Source organism: Danio rerio, chromosome 20, assembly GCF_049306965.1.
Source record: "Danio rerio strain Tuebingen ecotype United States chromosome 20, GRCz12tu, whole genome shotgun sequence".
In the NCBI taxonomy this organism is placed as follows: domain Eukaryota; kingdom Metazoa; phylum Chordata; class Actinopteri; order Cypriniformes; family Danionidae; genus Danio; species Danio rerio.
Genome location: NC_133195.1, coordinates 49,195,874 through 49,223,514, shown reverse-complemented (window position 1 = coordinate 49,223,514; position 27,641 = coordinate 49,195,874). Strand labels below are relative to the sequence as shown.

Here is a 27,641-nt window from a genome sequence, read left to right as displayed (position 1 = left end):
CTCATTAACAGATTATTTTGCTTGTTTTAAGTAAATCTTTTGACTTTGTTTCAGAAAACAAGACAAATTGTTGTTGTTTTTGTTTTTGCTTGTCTTAAAATGCTTCTTGATTTAAGATTTTTTTAATATTTGCACTAGAAACAACAAAAACACCTTGTTTTTAGTGTTAAATTCTTAATTTTAGAAATAGAGTTTTTCTTCAAAGATCTTTTCATGCGTCTCTTCATAGCGACCACATCTGCCAAGGCCAAAAAGCACCATAAAAGTATAATAAAAGTGGTCCATGTGACTCACGTGATGCATTTAGCCTTTTGAAGTCCTATGGAGGCTTTGTGTGAGCAGTAAACCAAATGTTAAGTCATTTTTATAATGAAAAGCTTCCTCTCTGTATTATTACTCTCAAATATGAAGTTCAGTTTCTGGCATAGTCTAATTGTTTCGGTTCATAAAACCTCAATTTATTGTCAGGCGCTTTGGATATTAATTTAGCTTTGCCTGTATTTGATATTTGAGGTACATTTGAGGGCAAAATTATGATTTTTTTTCCTAACATTTCTCCAGGATTTTAGCTAGAATAAAAGCAGTTTTTCCGCTCTTTTTATTTATTTAAGAAAAGTTTTACAAACTACTTTCGAGAGGAGCATGTGATATTATCGACTACAGCTGAACCTTATCGCTAATCATTTGCTAGCCCATCAGATTATTCTAAAACTACTATAAATATCCTGCCTCATGCCTTAGCTGCGTCCCAAATGGCACACTATACACTATGCACCCATGCACTATGTACTTATGCACTTACACACTCAACAGGATAGTATATGTATGTAGTGTTGTCCCCCAAATGGCACACTAATGTTTTTTTACTAAACGGAAATTCAAACCGTTTCCCTGATGACGTTTGACGGTTGCCAAATCAGTGAAATAAACGACCGAATTATCAGATAATACCTGCCGTAAGTGTAACCGCATTCACCATCGGGAGGCGCTATAATCACTCTAGTAGGAGAATTTTGCTTTCACCATCCAAAATAAAGTTATCCAACATGTGCCTCCAATTGCTCCGCCCCTTTCGCTATGTAAGCAAACCTGCGGTTGTTGAGTGCGTGAAGTGTCCATCATTATTACACACTTCATTTTAGCGGCTGAATGAGTGCATCATCCGGGTAATTAAAGTGCACTTATGATTTTTAGAGTTTTCAGTGTGAACACACTACTTACACTATTTATAATACAAAATAGCGTAGAATAGTGCATAAGTATGCGATTTGGGACGCAGCTCTTATCTCCGTTTTTGGAAAAAAAAACTATCCTCCCCCTCTCCCTCCTCCTCTTTCATGATTGGGCAACACGGTGGCTCAGTGGTTAGCACTGATGCCTTGCAGCAAGAGGGCCACAGGTTCAAGTCCTAATTGAGCCAGTCGCCACTCCCTGCATGGAGTTTGCATGTTCTGCCTGTGTTTGCGTGAATTTTCTCCGGGTCCTCCAGTTTCCTCCCACAGTCATGTACATAAGACATGTACATAAGTATATATATATATATATATATATATATATATATATATATATATATATATATATATATATATATATATATATATATATATATATCACAATACAGTCACAAGCACTCAACACATACATACTTAATCAATCAGTTCCACTTATTAGCCAGAGCATAAGGGGGCACTTGAGAAACACCTGATATCCCTCCTAATGCTCATTGACCAGGCGGGAACCTTGGGCTCATCTATCTCCAAGCTCAGGGTTCTCTCCCAGGACAGCATGTCCAACCTGCGATCATAGTTGAGCATTATCCAAGTGTGAACTCTTGAAATAGTGAAAAAACATACATTCATTAATCAACATAACCAAACAACATAAAGAGGGAAAATTCTTGCATTTGAAGTCACACACTTGTAGATATCTGAAAAAGTGGGCTTTAGGAATTTTAAACTGAGATTCTAATTGTGTAAAAGGCAAAAAGCAGCCATCAACAATGAGATCTTTAAGGGTGCTTTCACACCTGCCTTATTTAGTTCGATTGAATCGCACTAGAGTTTGTTTTCCCTTTTGGTGCGGTTCGTTTGGGCAGGTGTGAATGCAGCAATCGTACTCGAGTGCGCACCAAAAGCGGACCAAATAAGCGTACCGAGACCTGCTTGAAGAGGTGGTCTCGGTACGCTTTCAAACGAACCCTCGAGCGGTTCGTTTGTGGTGAGAATATGATCCATACTAAAACAGGTCTAACCGCAAAAAGTACTGCGACTTTTGGACTAATTCAGCTGCCGTAGGCCGATGCACTGTGCATTATGGGATATGGAGGAAAAATGTTTGTTGACTGCGCTTTACCAACAGAGAGAGAGAGAGAGAGGGGAAAACATTACCTGATGGATCGTTGGTAATATTTCCGCAAGATGAGCATGTCTCAATTTAGCTAAATTAATTCACGCCTCCTCCTGAAGTGACGAGCGATGCATTAAAACACTGTTTTCCAGCCGCGGCTGTGCTTCACTCTCGAAATGTATAGTTTGTCTAAAGCAGGGATACGATCAGTCAGTGCAGTCGTCCCTCCAGAGTAAAAACGACATTTTTTGTCTGCCGGTTTTTTTTACATGCGGGAGTTCATTAGCATTTTTCCGCACGTGAATTCTGACCAATCAATAAGCAGTTTAGGAAATATGTTCAACAACATCTGGCCAATGAGAGATGTGGATTTTGTCAGATTAATGCATTTTGGTTCGTTTCAACTGGTTCAGACCAAAGCCAGCAGTGTGATGTGAAAACAATCCAAAAAAGGCAGAAAATGCAGCAATCTATCATTTATTGTCCTTGGTCCGGACCAAATGAAGCGAACTACAGATGTGAAAGCACCCTAAATGTTAAAGTGCCTCTTTTTGCTAAAGTAAGAATGCCTGGTCATTCAATGGCTGAGAAAATCTATGATTATTGGCAAAATTGGGGTACAAACGGAAGCTCTCTGCCAACCAAAATATTTAAGAAAAGCAGTTTTTAATAAAAAAAAAAGTTTAAGGTCAATATTATTAAGCAATTTTTTTTTATATTCCACAAAACAAATCACTGTTATACAATGACTTGCCCAAATACCGTAACTTACCTAGTTCGCCTAATTATAACCTTAATTTTAAGGTTTTAATCCATTTTTCATAATTAATTTTATAGATTTTATCTATAACCTATAGAAAACAAATAGTAGTTAACACTTTTAGATTACTAGTAGATTAATAAAGGGACTAAGCCAAAAAGAAAATGAATGAATAATTTTTAATAATTAATAATATATTTAATATATATATATATATATATATATATATATATATATATATATATATATATATATATATATATATATATATATATATATATATATATATGGCCTAGAAACAAGACACAAATATAGATTAATTAAGTTTAAAGCTTTTTTTTTTTTTTTTTGCAGTGCAGTATCTCTTATCTCTTGTGTTTTATGAATCACAACTAAACAAAAAAAAAAAAGATACAAATCTTTTAAATTGTTCTACTGAAAAAAAAAGCAAAAGTCACGCGAGAGTGAATATTAATTTTTGTGTGAACTATCCCTTTAAGAAATAACTGCATTTAAAGAATAAAAACTGAATTTGACATTTTTAGGGATCCGTTCCGAGATCTTTAAACAGTTGCCTTTGAAATATTTCCACCACAGAAAGCTTCAGTAGATCTGAAGAGTAGAGATGAGAGATATAACGTGCTCGGGGTTCAGAGAGAGAGAGAGAGAGAGACTGGTAAATACAGGGATCTGCCCTTTGAATCAAACTGGTCTCGTAAAGACACCACATGTCACTGAATTATACGTTCGCATGATTAGAAGCTTGGGCTGCATAAACATCCCGTGTCAAGATTTACATTTCTCCGCTTAAGCACATGCAGCTGTTTATAGACTCCTCCGCAGACATAAGAAGCTCGGGCTATACATAGAAGCAGAAACCTTTAAAAACTCCCATCTTGAGGGGCTCATTTAGATTAATGGATGCAGTGGCAAATTAAATGTCAATTACGGAAAACGCGGCTACCGATCTAGAACAGCAAGAGCAACTGAGCATGATTTGTCCTTGTTTAAATCTAGTATTAAAGGGGACCTATTATGCAAAAATCGCTTTTTTGATGTGTGAATATAACCAGCTTCTGGTGGTAAACATGTATTAATTCAGTTTTTTTTTATAATCACACTTGTTTAAAACAGTCTGTATAAACACTTTGATTGAGATTTGTCATTAGAATCAGAAAGCCCCACCCATTAGTGATGATCTCTTCCTCATTAGCATAAACAGCCCTGGATGAGAAGCAGACATCCGTCATTAGAGTTTTGGCCTGCTGAAGATAATGTCTATATTTCTTTTTTGATTGTCAACAGAACAAACCATCAATACACAATAACTTGCCTAATTACCCTAACCTGCCTAGTTAACCTAATTAACCTAGTTCAGCCTTTAAATGTCACTTTAAGCTGTATAGAAGTGTCTTGAAAAATATCTAGTCAAATATTATTTACTGTCATCATGACAAAGATAAAATAAATCAGTTATTAGAGATGAGTTATTAAAACTATTATGCTTAGAAATGTGTTGAAGAAACCGTCTCTCCGTTAAACAGAAATTGGGGGAAAAAATTTAATTGGGGGCTAATAATTTAGGGGGGTTAATAATTCTGACTTCAACTGTATATATATATATACGCATATATATATATATATATATATATATATATATATATATATATATATATATATATATATATATATATATATATATATATATATATATATATTGTTATGAATTAAATTAAAAATCCTTAATCAAAAACAGATTTAACCAAAACTCAACAAAATAACAGGGATTAAAAATATAATCCCTGGTGCCCCCGGGCTCTCTCTCCCCAAAATATATACCAAAAACACAACCACTAAGAATTAACAAGAAAGTATGATTTATTTACAGAAATAAGGAGCAAAAATAAAATCAGAAGGGGTTCAGCCAAAATAAATGACAATAAACCAAGCTAACTAAATTAGATTAAACTTCCCTGGAAAACAAATAAAATAAAATACAGAAAACTTACCTTCTTACTAACAAACACAGGAGAAAACGAAAATAACAAATAAGGCACCAAACCTCCCTACATGCTCCAAGCCCGACAGGGAGACAGAAAACCGGGTTTCAACCGCCGGTTAAAAATTTAACACAACGGCATCTCAATATACAAGCAAACACTCATTGGATCATGTTCTCCACTGAGTACAAGCGGGGAAATCGAGAGAGAGCGGGGAGCCATCGAACCCATGCTCTCTGCAGGTTTTTATAGCCACCGCCAATCCAAGCGCCAATCATGGTCCGTCCCAACGTAATCCGCTGCACCTGCGAATAGAGCGAGAAAGAGAGAAAGAGAGAGAGAGAGAGAGAGAGATAAACCACACTCAAGCCTACACTACACTACTCGTAACAATATATATATATATATATATATATATATATATATATATATATATATATATATATATAAATAGCACCTGATTACAATTACTGCAAAATTATGTCAATTTATATTAATTTAAAAATGATGACAATAATGACCATTAATCTATTTTATATAGTAAATGATGTTTTTAAATGCTAATGCATAACTAGGGCATGGATCAAAAATGTATTTTTATTATTTTGTGCTTATTATTACTCTTGTATTATGAAGTTTATAAAGTGTTTATATATATATATATGTGTGTGTGTGTATATATATATATATATATATATATATATATATATATATATATAATAATTTTTAAATAATATAAGTAAAAAGATAATTTGGCAGGAATTGTAATCAGGTGTTTCAAACCCCACACAATAAAACTTCATTCACTTCTATTCTTAAGGGTTCTCAATTTGTAATAACAGCAAAGCCAAACAGGTAGTGATGTAAATATGGGCGTTGACCTTTTTTTGAGGGTGGACTTTAACCACACTACTACATAACAATGTGTTACACATAACAAAATATATCACACTCTCAGAAATAAAGGTACAAAAGCTGTCACTGGGGTGGCACCTTTTTAAAAAATACACTTTTGTACCTAAAAGGTACAAGTTAAAAAGTTCACAGTGATTCATATTAGCATAAAAGACAAATGTGTACCTTGTGGTACCTTTAAGGCAGGGATGTCAAACTCAATTCCTGAAGGGCCGCGGCCCTCCAGGAGTTTAGTTCCAACCCTAATTAAACACACCTGATGAAACTAATTGAGTCCTTTAGGCTTGTTTGAAACCTACAGGTAAGTGTGTTGGAGCAGGGTTGGAACTAAACTGTGCAGGGCTGCGGCCCTCCAGGAGTTTAAGTTGATTAGAGTTTGACATTCCTGCCTTAAAGGTACCACAAGGTACACATTTGTCTTTTATGTGTGCTAATATGTACTTTAAATGTACTAGTGTGTGTACCTTTAAAGGGCACCTATGGTGAAAAATCTACTTTTCAAGCTATTTGGACAGACATATGTGTAGGTAAAGTGTATAGACCATCATATTGGGGTGATATAAACACACCCAGTCCTTTTTTTTTCAATTTAACAACATAAAAACGGTGGACCAATTGGAGCGGTTTTCAGACAGACCGCAACTTTACGTAGGAGTGCAGTCCCCCCGCCCACCGGATTGACGGTTGCGCGCATTAACATGTTCTGGTAGTCACGTGTATATGTCAACAAGACCAGACATACGCAAAGCAACCGGGAATAAAAGGTCTGTTCAGTTCGCTAGGATCAGCAATCATCATCAAATGTGATTAAGACTAAGTTATACATGTTTAAAGTGTTTTAAAACAGTGCACATGTGTAATTAATTACAGCGATTTACTTCAGCTTTAATTCATCACCACAGCCGCGTGTCAGAACAATTATAAAAGAAGACGCTTCAATCCCGGTTTGTGGACGTTAAATCAGGTTTATTGTGTACAATAACATAACAGATATCCACACAGCAGTGGAGATTAGCCTGTATCCTGCCACATTTTATGGCAAAAACAGTGCTAAGCTAATCGCACTCTGTCTGTCTGCCTGCCTGTGTGTGTGTCAGCTGCGGTGTACTTGTGTATCTGTGTGTGTGTGCGCGCGCGCGTGAACTTTGTAACGATATTGCGTGTGACTCATCAATGCAACTGCACAACACTCATTGGTAAAGTTCTTACTGTAGTATTTCTCACAAACGCTGCGTGAGACCTTCTTCCTTTAAGTCTGTCTGTTGTCTGACGCAGCCGAGGGAGGAGATTAAAGCATGCGGGAAGGCGCGTAGAAACAGTAGGCGGGGAGAATTCGCCTTAAAGACGCAGTACGACAAAACCACCCCTGGTGGAAATCAGTATAAAACAGCATCTTGTAAAAGGTATAATAAAAAATCTGATGGGTGTTTTGAGTTGAAACTTTACATACACATTCTAGAGACGTAAAAGACTTAAATTAAATCGGAAAAAAAGGGTAACCTAGGTGCCCTTGAAGGTACCAAAGTGTATCTTTTAAAAAGGTGCCACCCCAGTGACAGCTTTTGTAGCTTTATTTCTGAGAGTGCACTCTGCAACCTCAGATTTAGCTTTGAAACGTTCAGGGTGTTCTTCTACTATCAAGACCTCTTATATGTTTTATATGAAGTTATATCAGTGGTTAGCACTGTCACTTCACAGAAAAAAGGTCACTAGTTCGAGTCCTGACTGGGCCAGTTGGCATTTCTGATTGGAGTTTGCAGTTCTTCTTGTGTTAGTGTGGGTTTCCTCCCGGTGTTCTGGTTTCCCTCACAATCTAAAGACATGCGCTATAGGTGAAAAGGATTTACTAAATTTGCCATATTGTATGTGTGTGTATGTGAATGTGAATGTGTGTTTCCCAGTACTAGGTTGTAACTGGAAGGGCATCCGCTGCGCAAAACGTATGCTGGAATAGTTGGCGGTTCATTCTGCGGTGGCAACCTCTGATAAAATAGAGACTAAGCCGAAGGAAAATGAATGACTGATTTAATATTTCTCAGTTTACTATTCCTTTTGAAACATTAGCTTTGAATGGGAAAATGTCTCCCTCATCTACATGCGATAAACAAAAATAATCTTAACACCAGGGGTAAACAGGGCCAAAAGGACTTTTTACTGCGCAATAAAATACGTGGCCGGTCACCAGTCTGCCATGAACCCGTCCCAGTTTTCCCAGGCCACATTTTCAGTTTTCCCCCACAAATATAATTTTTAGCTTATAGTTAGACGTGACCTCGAAATGGGCAGCCTACTTCATACCTATTCCACATATATCATCTGACAAGCTAAGAAAACAAGACATTAATCTTTCCTGCTCGACTTTGACACAGTCTTGAGCTCCACTGACTGACACCACTGTGATATTTTGGAGGCATCTGACGGTGGGTTGTGTCTCCTGGCCTGCAGGTTTACACTTGAGAGGCAACCTTAAGTGCGCATACCAAAGATAGACAAACCTAAACATTGCATTTGGGTACACGTCAAACAAAATGGGGAGAGTTCATGTGAGAGGCTCATGTTATTTCACTGAAAGATACACAATTTACATCGGGTCTTTACAAGTGCGTCCCATACCTCAGATGGACTTGTTAAAGGGGATGATTGTCGAGTATTTCCGAGTTTAGAACGGGTCGTTTTGTCCAAATCTATTTCTGCCCTTCCGCTCACCCCTGATGGTACGAAAACATCTCAGAGCTTTTCGGGCTAGAGAGCTTACACACACACAAAATCACTGTCTTAAAGGGACAGCTCACGTTTATAGTGTACATTTGCTGGGCCATCCAAGATGTAGGTGACTTTTTTTGTTCTTCAGTAGAGTTTTAAAGGGATAGTTCACCCCAAATGAAATTGAAATGACTATTTACTTACCTCTTTCTTCTTTTAAACACAAAGTAAGATATTCTCTTATTTTTTATTTTCAGTTCACTTTAACTCGGCAAAGTATCAAAACAGACCAAGTTAAAACACGTCATGTGCGAGTAAACTCTCCTCACATTGGTCAGAGTTCCACTGTTTATTTTTCAGGGTCCTGCTCAGCTGTCATTCGTCCTTATTTTAATTTATGATCATGAGCAATAAGACATTATAAGCAAAAAGGTGCATTTAATTTTGAATGATGACACCCACATACATAGGGCCCTATCATATACCTGACGCAAGACGTGTTTAGCATGATTTGTTGCTATTTTCAGACTAGCGCAACACTAATTTTCCGGCTTTGCGCCACATTGTTTAAATAGTAAATCCATTTGCGATGCTTTGTTGACTCATGTTCTTGCTGGTCTGAAAAGGGGGTGTGTTAAGGCACATTGTTGGCGTGTTGCTATTTTGAGGATCTAAAATAGACTGGGCAATTGACCAGCTGAAAAGCAGGTCTAAAGTCTTGTGCAGAGCACTTTAGCTGTGCACCTTAAACGTGTACACATTGCTTAATATACACAGGATGTACAGCAATACGCAAATATCTTTACAATTGAAAAAGAATAATAGGATAAAAATATTACAAAATTTTTTATTTTCTATATAAATAATAATAAATACATAAAAAACACTGGCTCCATGCCTTCTTTATCTCAGGAGGCTTTTTCAGTTTATTCATGACAGTTTGCAGTTGTATAATGTTATTATTATTAGCAGTATTATTTATTATATCCATATTTATATTTATTTTAATAAAAACAAGTTTAGATTTCTCCACTTGTCGGGTTTTGGAGGTGTATGCTTCACCATATGTGGCATGAGAATAGGACGTGTGTTTGGATGTAACTTTTTGATTCGTTATTATTGTTCGTTTATTAATTTGCTGGAAATTAGAACTGAATTTAGAAATAGTTTTGAAACAAGTTTTTGTGCTTAATAAAACTAATTTTAACATGTAGGCTAATGAATGTCTTCAGTGGAGTATGTACAACACCTTTTCCTTATCCATGAAATTAAAGTACTAAAGTAAAGAGCAAAGGTAAAGAGAAAGTAAAGAGGCCGAACGGAGGAGTCTTGTTCTTTATCCCTGCGCTGCAGATCGTCTGTTCAACTGTTTTCTTTGTACTTTGTACCTAAATTATTAAAATAGAGCCCATAGTGACCAAATATAAATCAGAGAGGTAATTAGACTTGGGTTGGGCATCTAAGCTATAATGCCGATCCGATACGCATCTCGATACAAAGAATACGATCCGATATATTAGCGATACATTTGTGACATATTGCGATGCAACACGATACGATTCACACCCATATCACGATACGATGCGATATTTCAGCACTAACTAATTAGATCAAGTTTATAAGATGATGTGAAAGAGGATGCTGTGCCATTGAATGAGTTTGATTATTTATTAACCAAGCAAAATCAAGACTTTTTTTACAAACTGGCTCTTCTCTCAGAGCCAGAGTGTCAGTTTACAGTAGAGGGCCATTTTAGAACATATAGCACATATTATTTAAGTATTTTCAAGATAAACAGAATGTATAAGTGCAATATATATTAAAAATATATATAAATATTTGCACTCTTTCAACATAAAGGTTTACCATTGCACAACAAGAATTGTGATTTAACTTTTCAACTATGAAAACAAGTTTTACAAAGATATATTTTGCCACTGATTATTCAAAACTTAAGGTTGTGAACTAGCAGTGTTATGCTGCTTTGAAACATCACTGTCACTGTAAACAACAGGCTAATAAAAATATAACAAGCCAGCAATCTTCTTGCTGTGAGGTGGTCAAACTACCCACTGTGCCACCGTGACACCCATTATTTTTATCATTATTATTATTAATATTATTATTATAATTAAATAAAAATTAACAGGAGGAGGTGTTTAAAACCTTCGTTCTCCGTGACACTAGGCTGAATATCTTTGCAGATGAACAATGCAATAGCATTCGTTATTGGCGTAGAGCGCACAAAACTGTTGCGCATGGAAAAAAAAAACTTGCAATGCTTTTCTCACCACTTTTGGAGCTGGTTGAAGCACTGCGAAAGCCGGGGATGCAGGAACACTAGAAGATGCTTTCACTACAACACCGTGGCGCCGCTTCAAGTGAGATTTCAGATTAGTTGTACTGCCCGCGTATTTTATAGATGCACGGCACATTTTGCAAATTGCATCTGTCCTGTCATGTCATCCATCCTTAAATCCATAATGTTGCCATACTTTAGATTTAAAACTCGGTGAGGAATAAAATGTTTGTTTTGCTTCTCGCGCTTTCTGAGGGCGCTCCACTAGCTTCATCCGCACACCTGATACACTGAGTTGTAGTGTAAGTGTACACATCCGCAAATCCGTTGCTAATGCATACTTTATGTAGGTCGATTAAATTATGCGCCAAAAACAGGTTGACAACACTTGTTAATAAATAAAAAATACATTCTATATTAAAAATATAAGTTAAGTATCTTGGAAAAACCGATGCATCTCGCAAAAACCGATGCATCTCGATTTGCTTCCAAAATTTCATTCATCCTCTGCTGCTCAACCGATGCACTCGCATCGTGCACGCGCATGACCGCGTATCGATACATATCGATTAATCTTCCCATCCCTAAATTAGACACACACTTAGTCACTCTTCCTCAGCGTATATGCAGTCAAAACTCCAGCTTTTTGTTTCTTTTTGCACATATTGAAGGGGCAGTTTAAATTGCTATGAAAATACTACTTTGGAAATACAACAAATAATTATTATTATTCTGTCACAAAAATTGTTGCTTAACTAAAAGTTTAACAGATCATGTAAGAACAGCAGAAAGCATTAGAGGAAATTTATCAAACAACAAAGTAGGGGAAAGTTGTACAGTTGAATCAGAATTAACAGCAACTTTACAGTACACAGTTCATGAATCAGTTTCTTCCTCAATATCACAAGTGTAAGTAAATTAAGTGGGATTAAAATAATTGCCTTCTTGTTTTCTCTAGCTTGCAAATTATGTATTTAATTGTGTTTTTTACTTGTAACCTCTCCAAGCGGCTTGTAGTATATCTGGTTAACTCTTTATATTCTCATAGTGCGTCTAAAACCACGTTGAAAACGTGACGCTTTCTTTATGAATTTTAACGCGTTCGAGCTCGCGATCCTCTGCCATTTTTCATTGCTATGGCCACAGTCAACTGTTCCTATACCTGTGGTGGTCAAGCTTTAAAATAGTTCAGCTTTTGCCGCTGTGTGGATTAATACCCAATGTGTGTGATGGTTAAGAATAGAGTAATATGCTGGTGTTAAACTGCATTGCTTTATTGCACTCCTGCATTGGGCTCACACATAAACTTTGCACTCTGACTACTTTAAAACCATTGATATATGGTGGGCAATTCTCTCTGTTTCACGCTGAACACAGTTGACCAATCGCAATAGACTGCGTCATCGGACCAATCAGCACAGATTAGCATCGCGCTAAGGAGGGAACAAAGTCATGTGGTTAATGGGGTTAATTAGGTAAAAATAAAGGCATATTATAAGACAGTGAAAGTGTTTTTTGACCTTGCATACATATCAGCATCTTGTTGGAGACCCCCAAAACCAAAATATGACCCTTTTTAATGCATAATAGAGGCTTTTTAACTACTTTTGTTTTTGCATTAACTTTGTCTGGTGTCTCTGTATAAATTAAGCATGCCAAGTATTTGTAGAAAGCTTTCAAAAAAGAGAGAGAGAGGGCCCAGTAAGGTGCAGATGGCAGATTTGAGCCTTTGGTAAAATCAAGCAACAACATCTTCTTTATTTATCTTTCTAAAACACAGCCGGAGACTGTGTGTGTGATATAACGTGGCGAACGCTCAGCGAATCTCTAACGAATCTGTCACTTGCAGCTCCTCGCAGTATGGAGAGGAGTTCAGAAGGGAGGTAAAGAGCAGACACGTCTTGGCATCCACACAGCAACATTAAAAGTGTGTGGTTTCACAATAATAATAATCTCCAGAGCAGCTGTGTAAACATTTAACTGAGCACGCCTCTTGTGGCACGGTACGGGATCCTCGTGTTCCACTGTGTATTTTGCTGGATGTGATTGTGCACTTATCAACACTTATCTAAACGCCTGCGCTTGTCTTTTCGGCAACGTAGCTGGTATTGACATAACCCTGGACTGTGGTGTTTTCATAGAGACCGGCTGTAGGAATTTAACGGTTTCGTTTAATCCGCCTTATGAAAGTGTATCTGTAGTGTACGTATAGTTATTTTGAGGCTACCATTTAATAAATTGAGTATGTTAGTAATGTTAGCAGGGACGAATTTAAGCAATAAGCAAGGTAAGCAGCTGCTTAGGGCCCTAGGAAATCTTAGATCACCCAAATATATACCTAGAAGTTGAATTATACCAATAAATTACACTCACCGGCCATTTTATTAGGTACACCTTACTAGCACTGGGTTGAACCCACTTTTGCTTTCAGAACTGCCCTAATCCTTAGATTCAACAAGGTACTGGAAATATTCCTCAGAGATTTTGGTCCATATTGACATGATAGGATCACAAGATTTGTCGGCTGCACATCCAAGATGTGAATCTCCCATTCCACCACATGCCAAAAGTGCTCAATTGAATTGAGAACTGGTGACTGTGGAGGCCATTTGAGTACAGTGAACTCATTGTCATGTTCAAGAAACCAGTCTGAGATGATTCACGTTTTATGACAAGGTGCATTATCCTGCTGGAAGTCGCCATCAGAAGATGGGTACACTGTGGTCATAAAGGGATGGAAATGCTAAGGATGGGTTCTTAGCTGACAAAAGTGGCACCTGGTGTGGTCTTCTGCTGCTGTAGCCCATCCGCCTCAAGGTTGGATGTGTTGTGCATTCAGAGATGCTCTTCTGCATACTTCGGTTGTAATGAGTGGTTATTTGAGTTACTGTTGCCTTTCTATACAGCTGGAACTAGTCTGGCTATTCTCCTCTGACCTCTGGAATTAACAAGACATTTGCGCTTACAGAACTGCCGCTTACTTTCTTTGTAAACCCTAGAGATGGTGCGCGTGAAAATCCCAAATACCAGGTCTACGTGACTAAATGCATTGAGTTGCTGCCATGTGATTAGACATTTTGCGTTGGACTGGTGTACCTAATAAAGTGGCAGGTAAGTGTATATATAACATCATTCTCCAACATGTTTTGCATGGTGAGGGTCTAAAAATGTTAAATTAATTTTCCCCACTCGCAATCTATCAGTCCAGTAGTCAAATCAGTAAAGATTTAGTTTTAAAAATAAAATATTTTGAATTGTGAGTCGTGAATTCTGTTTAAGAAAACAAATCATTTAAAAAGTTTTACAAGATATTACAAGAGGCTTTACACGTTATTATTATTTTGCATTGAGATAAAATATAGAAATGGAGACTGAGTGATATAAGAAGAAAAAAACAGCAAAATATTTAAAACAAAGTGAATCCAAAAAAGTAAATCCAAAGTGGATTTAAAAACTCATGGCTGGATTTGCTGGATTAATTTGTAAATAAATGATTTAAAGTTTTAAATTCGTGTAAGAATTGTGGATAAAGATATGAAACTGCACTACTGTTTTTAGCAAATTAGGCATAGCAAATTTATAAAAAAAAAAAAAAACTGTATTAAAATGCCAAAACATACATTGTATGGGTTAGTTTTGTTTCTTTTATGACACAAATCATTAGACTGTAGAGTAAGTATCATGTTACATGAAGATATTTTGTAAATGCCCTACCGTAAATATAGCAAAGCCCAATTTATGATTAGCTGAGAGCTTCATTTGTTTTAAATATGATTTTTTCAGTATTTAGATATTGTTTACTCTCAGATTCCAGATTTTTAAACAGTTGTGTCTTGATCACATATTGTCCTATCCTAACAAAGTATTCATCAATGAAAGGTTTATTTGTGTAGTTTTAAAGTCATGTATAAATCCCAATTTTAAACAAATTGAGATATAACTGGGTTTTGTGTTCCAGGGTCACATATTAGAAAGATTTCTGAGTCTTAAATGTTTGTAAATTAAGTTTTAAATAATAATAAGATTGGATAACACGTAAAATATGTATTTTGGGATTCGTGTTATTTTTTGTTTGTTTAATTATTTCTGCTTTAGAATTACATTAAGGGACCTTCTTTCCTTCAACAAATTGATGTTAATTGACTTTTATTAATAGTTTGAAGTAATAAATATTGTCTGGGTTGATGCAAAAAAGCTACAAAACCTGGTTAAAAAAAATGCCTGTAATCTTTTTCATTTGTTTCCTAAACATTGTACTGTATGGTTTCAAATTACTAAATTGTTTCTTAAAGTCAAACTTTGTTAAACTGCACATATGAGTTTTTAGTATCAATAATAGACTGTGCATAGATCAAAAACAAGATAATAAAATTATTCATAACCGTAAATAAACAGAAAAAAAAAACTTGAATCACAAAACTACAGAACCTGTAAATGAAGAAAAAATTTGCTTGAATCTGTATGTTTCCAGCCCTCTTAGGTCACGTGACTTAATTGCCTGTTTGCTCTATTTATCTCTGTGAAAAGCTGCGCTGGGTTCACAAAGTCTAGAGAATAATTTGCTGGATCAAACTCTGATTTAAATAACAGCAGAGAATCAAGTAGCGGCTGATATCTATTCATCCGCATGGGTAAACACTGTGCCTGTAATCCGCCTTCTCTCTCTCTCTTCTCTCTCTCTCTCACATTTCACATTTTCACATTTTAGGTGCTTTATTGGCATGACAAATAGCTGTACATTCGTATTGCCAAAGCAGTGCAGCGTCGCTGCGTACAGACAAGACAGTGCAAAAAGGGCAGTAGTGCAAACAAATATGAACATAAAATATAATATAGAAATAAAGAAAAGAAATGTAAAAAAAATAAAAATAGATTAATAAAAATAACAATATATCAGTAAAACTAAAAATATTAATAAAAATAAAAATAGATTAATGGTAATTTGATAATCTCAAATGGTAATCTAATGGTAATCTCTCTCTCTCTCTTCTCTCTCTCTCTCTCTCTTCTCTCTCTCTCTCTCTCTCTCTCTCTCTCTCTCTCTCTCTCTAATACATACACACACACACTCCATTACCGTGATCTGCCACTAACAGTGTCATAAACAAACCCCAGATGCTGGAGCAAACACCTCTTTGATCCGGGTTTGGGACCTCCCTCAATCTGCTGGGACCCCTTCCTTCCACCTGACGCTCAGAGACCACCTTACAGACAGTCTGTGCTGAATCCTGCACAGAATATTGTGAATGCTGTTAAAAATGTAAGTAAATGTAAAGAAAAATGCACAAAATACATTCAAAGCAGTGTTACACAGTGGTTTGCCCCCTTACTTATTTCTTTTCGATGTTTTTGGAAACATTTTAATGTTTTAGATCATTAAACAAATTTATTAGTCAAAGATAACAGAAGTAAGCACATCATGCAGGGTTGCATTTCGAATGAAGGCTTTTATTTTAAAAACTAAATACAAAACTATACAAAACTAAAACTGGATAGAAATCAATACATACAAAACTGCATAGCCCTGTGTGAAAAAGTGTTCACCCCTTAAACTTAATAACTGGTTGGACCACCCTTAGCAGCAACAACTGCAATCAGGCATTTTCGCTAGCTTGCAGTGAGTCTGTTACAGTGATCAGGATTTAAGCTATATATTCACTCTGGAGAGGTAAAAAAGAAGTATACAGTAAACAGCAAATCAGTCTGGATGCACTCGCGGTAGAATATTAGTATTTCTATTTAGTATATAGTGTTCTTTGTTGAATAGCTTTTATGGAGCACTTTTATGGAGCACATGTCACTCCATTGTTGAATAGCTTTTATGGAGCACATGTCACTCCGCTGCTAGTCCGTTTGCACTGGCTGCCAGTTGCTGCTCGCATCAAATTCAAAGCTCTGATGTTTGCCTACAAAGTGACTTCTGGCCTTGCTCCTTCTTATCTGCTCTCGCTTCTGCAGATCTATGTGCCCTCCAGAAATTTGCGTTCTGTGAATGAACGTCGCCTCGTGGTTCCATCCCAAAGAGGGAAGAAATCACTTTCGCGAACGCTCACGCTCAATCTGCCCAGTTGGTGTAATGAACTCCCTAACTGCATCAGAACAGCAGAGTCACTTGCTACTTTCAAGAAACGACTAAAAACTCAACTATTTAGTCTCCACTTCACTTCCTAATCTGCAATTGCCTCTTTGAATATCACACTAACTGTACAAAAAAAAAAAAAAAAAAAAAAACTACTAATACTTCCCTTCTTAGACTTTACAGACCTGAAACTTGCCTTTAGTACTTATTCATTGTTGCTCTTAGTTGTGTAAATTGCTTCCTTGTCCTCATTTGTAAGTCGCTTTGGATAAAAGTGTCTGCTAAATGACTAAATGTAAATGTAAATAATTCACATTAAGGCGAATTAAATAGGTAATTTTGGATATTTATGCATACAGAAAATGCAGAAGTTGTATGAGTAGTGTTATACTAAATGCAGCCAAGCATTCAGGCATTTAGTTGATTATGAAAATATGTACTCTCTGCTCTTAATAATAAAAAAAAAAGCACAGCAGTGAGAAAGCGTCCATTCCGATAGCATTTAATCATTGTATGCTAGTATACAATATGTGACAACATGCATTAAAATACATTAAGTACTATCCTAGTATGTTAGTTTTGGTTTCTTTTTTTTTTTTTTTTTTTTTTGCTGTACAACTTGTGTAATCGTGTAATGTTCTCTGATTCTTCTACATTCCCTTTACCGGATATTGAGTGTAAGGAACCAGGTTTATTGTTTTTAGCGGATCATGACATGGCCTGAAAGATTGTTTATAACTTTGAACAGGCAAGGTTGAGAACTGATTCTGTTACACTGCTCTCAAACAAACACGTGTTACGGTTATCCTTTAAAAACACTGACGTTGAAACATGCTTGAAATGTTTATTCATTCATGGCGCTGCCCTCTTGCCTGCTGTTCTTGTCTGTGGTGATCGTCAGCATGCCTTGTAGACATGTAGACAGTAAGTAACTCATAATATTCCATAAAAGCTGAAGCAGAGGAAGGTTTTATTGCTTGGAGATAGGCTAGTGTTGAAGAGTTTAGAGTTGGTAAGGTTCTGAAGGTTTTCATTTTGAAGGTTCTCTCTCTCTCAAGATTTTATTGTTTTGATATGTTATATTTAAAGACCAAAATGATTAATTCTTTTTTAAATGGTGATGTTTATCAGAAATCAAAAAATTCATAATTTTACGGTTTATTTCCGGCAGCTGGGGTGCCTGGAAAAAATGTAAATGACTGGTAAATTATGGACATTTAACCTAAAATAATGTACATAAAATTACAGAAATGTCCTGAAATAAAGATTTCTGGTAAATTTCTGTAATTCAACCTGTTGTGATATGTTATTTTACAGTAAATTTCTGTAATTTAACGGCCGCTGTTTTACGTTAAACCGTAAATGTATGGATTTTTTTACAGTGTTTGGTAAAAATCTCACAGTTTGGCTGGAATAAATGTCTACAGTTAAAACCAGAGGTTACACTAAATCATACTAAATGTTTACTATTGTAGCTCCGTTAGGATTACTAAAATGATTTACATTTGCTAAATGCCAGAATAATGAGACATTTTTTAGAGAATGTTTTAGTAATTTGTAGACAGTTTAAAAGTTTACATACATTTCCTTAGTGTTTTTTAGCTTTACATTTAAGCTGTATAACTTTGGTCAAACATTTTGGGTATCCTTCCACAAGCTTCTCACAATAGTTTGCTGGAATTTTGGCCCATTGCTCCTGACAGAACTGGGGTCCGTTCTTCGTACGTGGATTACTCAGTTAGCTGGATTTGGATATTGACGATTTGACATGATCCAGGATCGTTTCGTTCTTCAAAGCTGATCCGAGAGTTGTTGTCATAGCAACAGTTCTGCTAGGTCAAACCTGATCGGGAGCAGGTTCAATTCATATAAACAGGATTAGATCGGCTTAATTCAAGCAAAGATAATACAGAAAGTATGTTCCGAATTCTGATATTTTCTTACAGTAAAAGTTATATACACTTGGGAAAATGGTACATATTCTTTAACTATATATATATATATATATATATATATATATAAAGTTATAGTCGTTAATAAAATAAATTAAGTTATACATATTAATAAAGCTTATGCAATCTTCACCCTCGAAATGAAAGTACAAAGACTGCCACCTGGTGGTGCAAAGAGAAAACTTATTGATATGAACTTTTTAGATCGCTTTAGTACAAATTGTGTATAATAGAAATGCACAATATGTGACTTTTTTTAAAGCAATAATACATTTCAGCAGTCATAAACATGTTTTGACAGTTAATATGACAGTGATTTGATGCTTCACAAAAGTTGCAGAAGCCTTTACCAATATGAAAACACTTTTGTTAACAACCAGTTATTCTTTACACCGATTAAAAAACGGCTACTATAATATAGAAAATATTTTCTAAATGTGGAACTAAATACATTGATATGAATTGAAATACATGATGAATACTCTTTGACACATGAAAGTGGAAAGCCTGCAGCTCACAACAAATGTGGAAGGTTATTGCGTATCATATTTAACAAGCCGTTTACTGCTAATTTGATGTAATTTTGCTCACATGGATAATTGAATATTAATCAGATGATGTCATTACGCTGCTGTGCCGTCAGCCAATCGTTGCATTGCTGATCATGATTTCGAGGATCGATAGATCTGTCCTTCACAACACACGCAGCGATCTCAGATCAGTTTATCCAGACATTCTAATCTGATTCGCGAACTCGTTTGAACAACCAAATTAGCGAAAGATCAGTTATCAAGATTAAAAGATCCGGGATCTGCCAAATAATCTTAGATCATTTAAGCGAGGTACGAAGAACGGACCCCTGGTGTCAAATGTCTTGCTTGCACATGCCTTTTAAACTCTGCCCAAATTTTCTATAGGATTGAGATCAGGGCTTTGGGATGGCCACTCCAAAACATTCACTCTGTTGTCCTTGAAGCACATTTGAACTAATCTGGCAGTATGCTTTGGGTCATGGTCTATTTGGAAGACACATTTGTGGTCAACAGGGCCGGTGCATCCATAGAGGTGACCTAGGCGGCCGCCTAAGGTGGCAGTATAGAGTGGGCAGCGTCTGCGACACCTCCCTTACTACCCACGTCCTCAGTTATGTCCGCGACACCTCCCTCACCACCCGCGTCCTCAGATATATTCGCGCATAGATGACAGAATAGAGAGGGCGGCATCAGCGACACCTTCATCAACACCCGCATGTCCTCAGTTATATCTGCGCATAGGGCGGCAGAATTGAGGTCCACGACACCCGCGCGTCCTCAGTTATATCTGCGCATAGGGCGGCAGAATAAAGAGCGCAGTGTCCGCGACACCTCCCTCCCTCCCTCAGCACCCGCACGTCCGCAGTTATATCCACGCAAAGTGCGCCGGAAAAGAGGTCCGCGACACCTTACTTCATTTTCATAACCGGTCACTTTCGTTTTCGTTTTCGTTTTTGGGGTTGAGGGCGGCGTGATCGTCCTCTGCCTAGAGCGGCAGTTCAGCTTGCTCCGGCCCTGGTGGTCAAGCTTTAGTTTTCTGGCTGTTTTTTTGAGATGTTGCTTCAGTATTTCTACATAATGTTCTTTCTTCATGATGCCATCTATGCTGTAAAGTGGACCAGTCCCTCCTGCAGCAAAACAGCCCCACAACATGATGCTGTCGTCCCCATACTTCACAATTGGAATGGTGTTCCTAGGCTTGTAAAGGTCTCCTTTTGTCCTCCAAATGTAACATTGGTCATTACAGCCAAACATGTCTACCAAAAGTCTTTTTCCCAGTGTGATTTCGCAAACTATAATCTGGCTTTTTATGATGCTTTTGGAGTAGCAGAGGCTTCCTTGCTGAGTGGCTATTCAGCCCATGTCGGTTCAAGACTCGTTTCACTGTGGATAATGAAACTCTCTTACCAGCTTCAGCCAGCTTCTTCACAGTGTTTTTTGCTTTTGTTCTGGGGTTGATACACACAGATGCATACTCATCTCTGGGACACAGAATCCTTCTCCTTCCTGAGCGGTATGATGGCTGGACATTCCCATGTTGTTCATACTTGCGTATAATAGTTTGAACTGATGATCGTGGCACCTTCTGGCATCTAGAAATTGTACCCAAAAGAACAACAAGACTTGTAAAATTCCACAATTGTCATCTTGATGTCTTGGCTGATTCTTTCTTTTTTGAGGTTTGACTTAAAGGACACATATTTTAGCCTTTTTTTAGGATTTAATTTTAATATTTAATTTTAATATTTAATTTTAATATTCTGAGTGTACCAGTTTAGGTTCAGTTCAAAACACAATTCAGATTTTTTATTATAATGTGTTAAAAACTGTCATGTAGGGGGTGTGTACACAGGTCGCTGTTTTAGGGGCGTGTTGCTTAACTTGAAAATTAGTTTCGACTTCCCACTCAGCTTAACAAGGGGGCGGAGCCAAGAGCTCTTCTGCTTTATGTATGGCAACAAACAGGTAGACTGTGAGAAGCAGCATGAATGAGAAGACCAGCATTCAGCCGTACATGTACGACACGGACACCGACCAAGCAGAGACTACTGTTGAGGAATCAATATTCCTAATGTGCCAAAATATGTCAGAGTTGGTTACAAAATCATTTTGTCTTTGTACAGTTTTACAGCCGCTATGTAACGATGCATGCGTCATCCGTATAGGGATGTAATGATTAACCGGTTTCACTATTAACATTGCTTTAATTCGTCATAGATAATTAATCATAAGGGCTCCTCAACACTGTGTTTCTGCACGGAACAAAACTGCGGCAACCAAATGTTCAATAAATTCCAAAATACTCAATACTAAACACTTTACGTAAAAATTACTAAAGTGTAATTTTACAGTGTTTTGAATATAATTTTAGATAACAGAAACAAAATAAAGTATAAATTATACAGCATTTTCCCCACAGTAACTAAAATTTGTTTAATTTGTCTTTAATAATAATATATATAGCAACTAACATAAAATTCAAGCTGTTAATTTACAAATATTGTTTGTAATTGAACAAAAGTTTTGAATGTAATTTGAAAAAAAAAAAGAAACTTATTTTTTTTGTCAATTTTCAGGTTTTTGTTTGTTTGTTTGATTATTTTTATGCTGTGTAGTGCAGTGGTCTCAAACTCAATTCCTGGAGGGTCACAGCTCTGCATAGTTAAGTTCCAAAGAGCTCCAACTCACACCTGCCTAATAGTCTGCAGTAGTTTTGAAAACCTTTATAAAGTGCATTAGATGTATTTGATTACGGTTGGAGTAAACTGCAGAGCTGCGGCCCTCCAGAAATTGAGATTGAGACCCATGGTGTGGTGACTTATAACTGTTTTTCAATACTTAAAAACTACATATTCTCTATGATCTTATTCTACATCCCTAATCTTATACCTTACCAACTAAAGTAGCAAATAATAAGTAATAAGTAGTCTATTGGAGCAACTGCTTACAAGTGTCGAGTCCCGTGAAGGAGCTCCAGATGAAAAGTTTTGTTTTGTGTTTACTCATGGTTAAAGTTGTTGCACGTCCGCCAGTTCCTGCCTCAAAATGAACCACTTTTATATTAAGGAAGCATTCAGAAAAAAACAAAACACCAGCAATCGCTGCAAACAATTGTTTCGGAAGTGTTATTGCAGAGCAACATAAACAGCATGCAGAAGTATGAATGCACAGCTACGCTCGTTGCATGCCCCGTGGGTCACGCCACAGGTGTGTGTGAGGTGCATGACAGGATTCGTAGTCCATATGGTGATGGGATTGTAGTCTGAGTGAAAGTGAATGATTTCCAGCGATGTACAAGTCTGGATTTCTGGTGATAAAGAAGTATATTAGGAGTTTATTAAGTCAAAAAGCATAGTCATTCATGTTAATGTTTTATTAATAGCGAGGACTGTACCTTTATACCTTGTTTTTTAGGATAATAAAAGTCTTTACTGTGACACTTTCAAAAACTCTAATGCAACCTTGCAAATTCAAATGATTCTTAAAGAAAATCTTACTGATCCTAAATCTATAACAGAAATGTATATAGACCATTTTGAGTTTGTAAACAAAAACAATGGTCTCAATATATTTTCTGGTTTACATTTTTAATTTCTATAGTTTCCAAGAGTCTAAAAAGAGCCACATATTGATAAATAATGCTATGATTGCTGTTTTAATGTTAAGTTATGATTGAATTACCCCTTGTTACAGTTATGAAATAGTTTAAAAACATGCAGGAAATGTTCATGGGCCAATAACATCAGCACGTTGAAATGGTCTATAATGACAGTTTACATACAAAAGATGATGTAGATTGAGTTTGAAACAGTATTCAGTTCTGTTCTGAAACTCTAGATGACATTATTCTGTTATTTTTCTCATTTAAGCCTCAAAAGTCCTGCCTGAGAGAAACAATGTAGATTTCTAAGCTCATGCTTGATTTTAAAAGATGGAGTGGATAACCTGCGCCTCATTTGTCCGCATTACGACAACACTATTAATCAAACAGAAAACACATGAAGCATTGCAGGGCACCTTAATCTACCAAACTCTAAATCTGGCTCAAAGTCAGCCTTCCCATGCCTTAATTCAATATTCTGCCTGTAGATCCAAACCATGTGAATGAAGACTGAAGAGAAACTCAATGAGAGGAGACAGAGGTCCTGTTCAAAAGTAAATAACTCAGGTAATTAATTCTCAAATCGCACAGTTATCTCATATACAGTCTGTAATTCAGCCATGATTCATTTGCCGTTTTCCATTACCGTGGTTGAGAAGGGGAGAAAAGGCCCTCTCGCTCAGTTTGTGTATGGATCATTGAGAAAGACTGGGCCCCCTTGTCATTATGTCAAATTCTACCTAAGAACGAAACATTTTATTTTCCTAACCTGGTTAAGTAATCATATTACCTCAGGCTCCATAAAGTGGAACAAACAGTAGCATAGAAGTTCGATGAAGTATTTTTTTTGTTTTTTTTTTCAACAGGCTTTGAGTGACAGATTGGCTTTCATCAAAGGGGCCCGAATCGAACATACAGAGTCATTTCGCTTTGCTAAGAATACTAAATTGATCCTCACATGCCGAACATCTGGTGAAAAGCAATTTCCACCCAAGTGTTTTAGTATTTCCTCATAATTAATTTCACATGTACATGACAAGAGCTACTGGCCTCCCAGAACAGGCGCACAAAAGCCAGCTTTGTTCCCCCTCTGTCAGAAAGTACGCTGCGGTTCCTTGTTAAAAAACGTGCTCGCTTTTTTTGACGCTTCGGGTGATGATGAAAGGTCCGTTCAGGAGACGCAAGACAAATCTTCTGCCCTCAGAAAGATCACTGTGCTGGAAACCAATGTACACTGTAAAAAACGATTAGTTGACTTTACTTAAAGAAGTGAGTAAATCAGTTGAATTTAAAGCAATAAGTTGAGTTCATTTTAAAAAGTGAGGCAACCTGTTGAATTTATAGCAATTAGATGAGTTTACTTTAAAAATGTGAGTGAACCTGTTGCTTTTATAGCGATTACTTGACTTTACTTAAAAAAACCCGAGTAAACATTGCTTTTAAAGCAATTAGTTGACTTTACTTTAAAAAGTGAGTAAACCTGTTGCCATTTTTAAATGATTAGTTGAGTTTACTTTAAAAAAACTTGAGTAAACCTGTTGCTTTAATAGCAATTAGTTCAGTTAACTTAAAAATATTAAGTAAACTTGTTTTTAAAGCGATTAGTTGAGTTTACTTAAAACCTCACTCAACCTGTTGCGTCTAAAGCGATTAGTTCATTTAACCTAAAAAACGTGAGTAAACTTGTTGCTTTTAAAGTGATTAGTTGAGTTTACTTTAAAAACCTGAATCAACCTGTTGCTTTTAAAGCGAGTATAGTGCACTTGCGTATAAAGCGATTAGTTCACTTAACTTAAAAAACGTGAGTAAACATGTTGCTTTTAAAGCGATCAGTTGAGTTTACTTTAAAAACCTGAGTCAACCTGTTGCTTTTAAAACGATGAGTTCACTAAACTTTAAAAATGTGTTGAATTTAAAGCAATTCATTGTTTACTTAAAAAACGTGAGTAAACATGTTGCTTTTAAAGCGGTTAGTTAAGTTTACTTAAAAATTGAGTAAACATGTTGCTTTAAAAGCAATTAGTTCAGTTAACTTAAAAACGTGAGTAAACCTGTTGCTTTAAAATTAAGTAAATGAACAATGTGCAGTATTATAATTATTTTATATTCACCCCAAAAAATCTGTGATTATTTAGTCACTTTTTACTTTTTCCATACCATATAATGCTATGGAAGTGAGTGACTACAGGTTTCTAATAATTTTCTAAATATCTCCTCTTGGGTCTTCATTTTTGGGTGAACTATCCCTTTAGTTTAATAATTCAATAGCAGTGATTGTAATTCAGTTCAATCACAGTGAACGCAAATTAAAAAAAAAAAATCATAGTTCCAGACACATGATCCTAATATTCGGATTTGCACACAAGACCTATTTCCGATGATTATTTGAAAACGCTCGAGTGCATAAGTATGATAAATGATGTGATTGCAGTGTTTACTCGTTCCTTTCCGTTTGTATTTTTTAGACCCTCTTCACTGACCCCTACGTTTTCCACAGTGCTCTTGAACAGAGGAGAAAAGAAACCTGCGACATGAGACAAAACAGCACCTGCTCTTACATGTCTCCGAAAACACAGAGGTGTCTCCAGATAAAAGTCAGTCACCATCAGATTAATCACTAAAGCCACCAGGGAAGATGCTGTCCGATCAAACGCATCTGTTTGTGTAGCGTGTCTGGGACCACCTGCATGCTTCTATGTACTGTAATGCTTTCTTGGGAAAACCGTTTGTAAGCGTATTGTGTTTTTTTTTCTTCTCCCAAAGCGGACTTCCCCCTCTTTGTTTCATGCACGGCCGTTTTTTTTTTTTTTTCAGACGTCTCATGTTGCCGAAGTGGGACGTGAATGGGTTGAAGTTGCCATACACAAGTGAACAAGAATGGAAAATATGTTCTCGTTCCGATAGCGAGCTCAGATAAAAGCAGGTGTTTTGGATAACCGCTGTATTTAAAGCGCTGGAACATCCTGTTTGCCAAGCGCTCTTCTACTGTTCCTCTCAAAAAATCAAAGTGTCTCATTCCTCTTTATCTTCAGCTTTTATGTCAGCCAGCCGTTCTGTGCCCTTTCAGCTCCATTCTTGAGGATTAGTTCAGCCAAAAGATGAACATAATTTCCAAAAAAGGAGAAAGTTATAACATTATGCTGGTTGTTTTTTAGATACAATTATAATAGCATAGCTGCAAGCAGCGGTTTTTGGGTCTTAGGCATTTAAGGCCAATAGGTGTTTTTGTAAATTCATTTAATTCTCTTTGGCTTGCACCCTTATTTATCAGGGGTCTCCACAGCGGAATGAACCAACTCTTTCGGCATATGCAGCAGATGCCCTTCCAGTCGCAACCCAGTACTGGGAAACACCCATACACTCACACATTCATACACATACTCTAAGGTCAATTTTGTTTGCCCTATTCACCTATACCGAATGTCTTTGGTCTGTGGGGGAAACTGGAGCACCCGGAGGAAACCCACACATAATTTTTTACAAGTATTTACATGTTTTTTGTAAAATGTAAAGGCAACTATTATTAATGGACTTAATCGATGACTTGGGGCTCTATTTTACCTAGGCCACGCTTCGTGAGATGTTCTTCCTTTAAGTCTGTCTGTTGTCTGACGCAGCCGATGGAGGAGATTAAGGCACGCTGTAAAGGCACGTAGAAAAGGTGGGCAGAGAGGACTAGCCTTAAAGGCGCAGTACAACAAAACCACTACCTGATACAAAAATGCATAAAATAGAAACTTATAAAAGCTCTAATAAAAATCTGATGGGTGTTTTAAGCTAAACTTTACAGACACATTCTGGAGACGCAAAAAACTCATATTAAATCTGAAAAAGGGGTAAGCTAGGTGCCCTTTAAATTTAGTAATGTTCATTGCTGAGCTCTTCATTTACACAAGATGATTTTCACTGTACTTTTTCATGAACCCTCAGATTTTTAAATATTGTCCAAAATATACAGTTGAAGTCAAAATTATTTGCCATTTATTCATTCATTCATTTATTCATTCATTTTCCTTCGGCTTAAAGCTGATTTATACTTCTGCGTGACCCACGCTGCCTGCCTTGAGCGTAGTTGTGGGCTGCTCTGCAGTAACTCTTCCACAATACTAGCTGTTAATAGGTTTTTATGTTCCTCTGTGTCGTGTTTCTTCACGGGTGTTTTGTTTTTTCGGAACGCTACCTTAATGTACAAGTAGCTAAAACTCGCTTATTCAGAGGCGGGAACCGGCGGACATGCAACAGCTTTAATCATAAGGTAAACACAAAACCACAGATTCCATCCGTAGCTACTTCATGAGACTTGACACTTGTAAATACTCGATCCAACGAGTTTTTGCGGCTCTCACTTCGGCCCACACTGGTCACAGCTATTAAGATTACCAATCGCAGAGCTTGTGCTACGCATCATTAAGACATACACTCTCAGAAATAAAGGTACGCGAGCTGTCACTGG

General features: G+C 36.7%; 1 protein-coding gene across 8 annotated transcripts in view; it reads left to right on the top strand.

Moving 5' to 3' along the window:
* fermt1 (FERM domain containing kindlin 1) overlaps nucleotides 1–27,641 on the top strand; it is a 208,575-nt gene that overhangs the window by 105,801 nt on the left and 75,133 nt on the right. For 2 of the 8 annotated variants that reach the window (XM_073933686.1, XM_073933694.1), the window contains one exon: nucleotides 23,677–23,755. The exons of 3 other annotated variants lie outside the window; for them this stretch is intronic. The gene's annotated coding sequence lies outside the window, so the exon portion shown is untranslated. Of the gene's footprint in view, nucleotides 1–16,119; nucleotides 16,284–23,676; nucleotides 23,756–27,641 lie in introns of all 8 variants that reach the window. 3 more of the 8 variants (XM_073933687.1, XM_073933691.1, XM_073933690.1) reach the window with 2 other exon arrangements.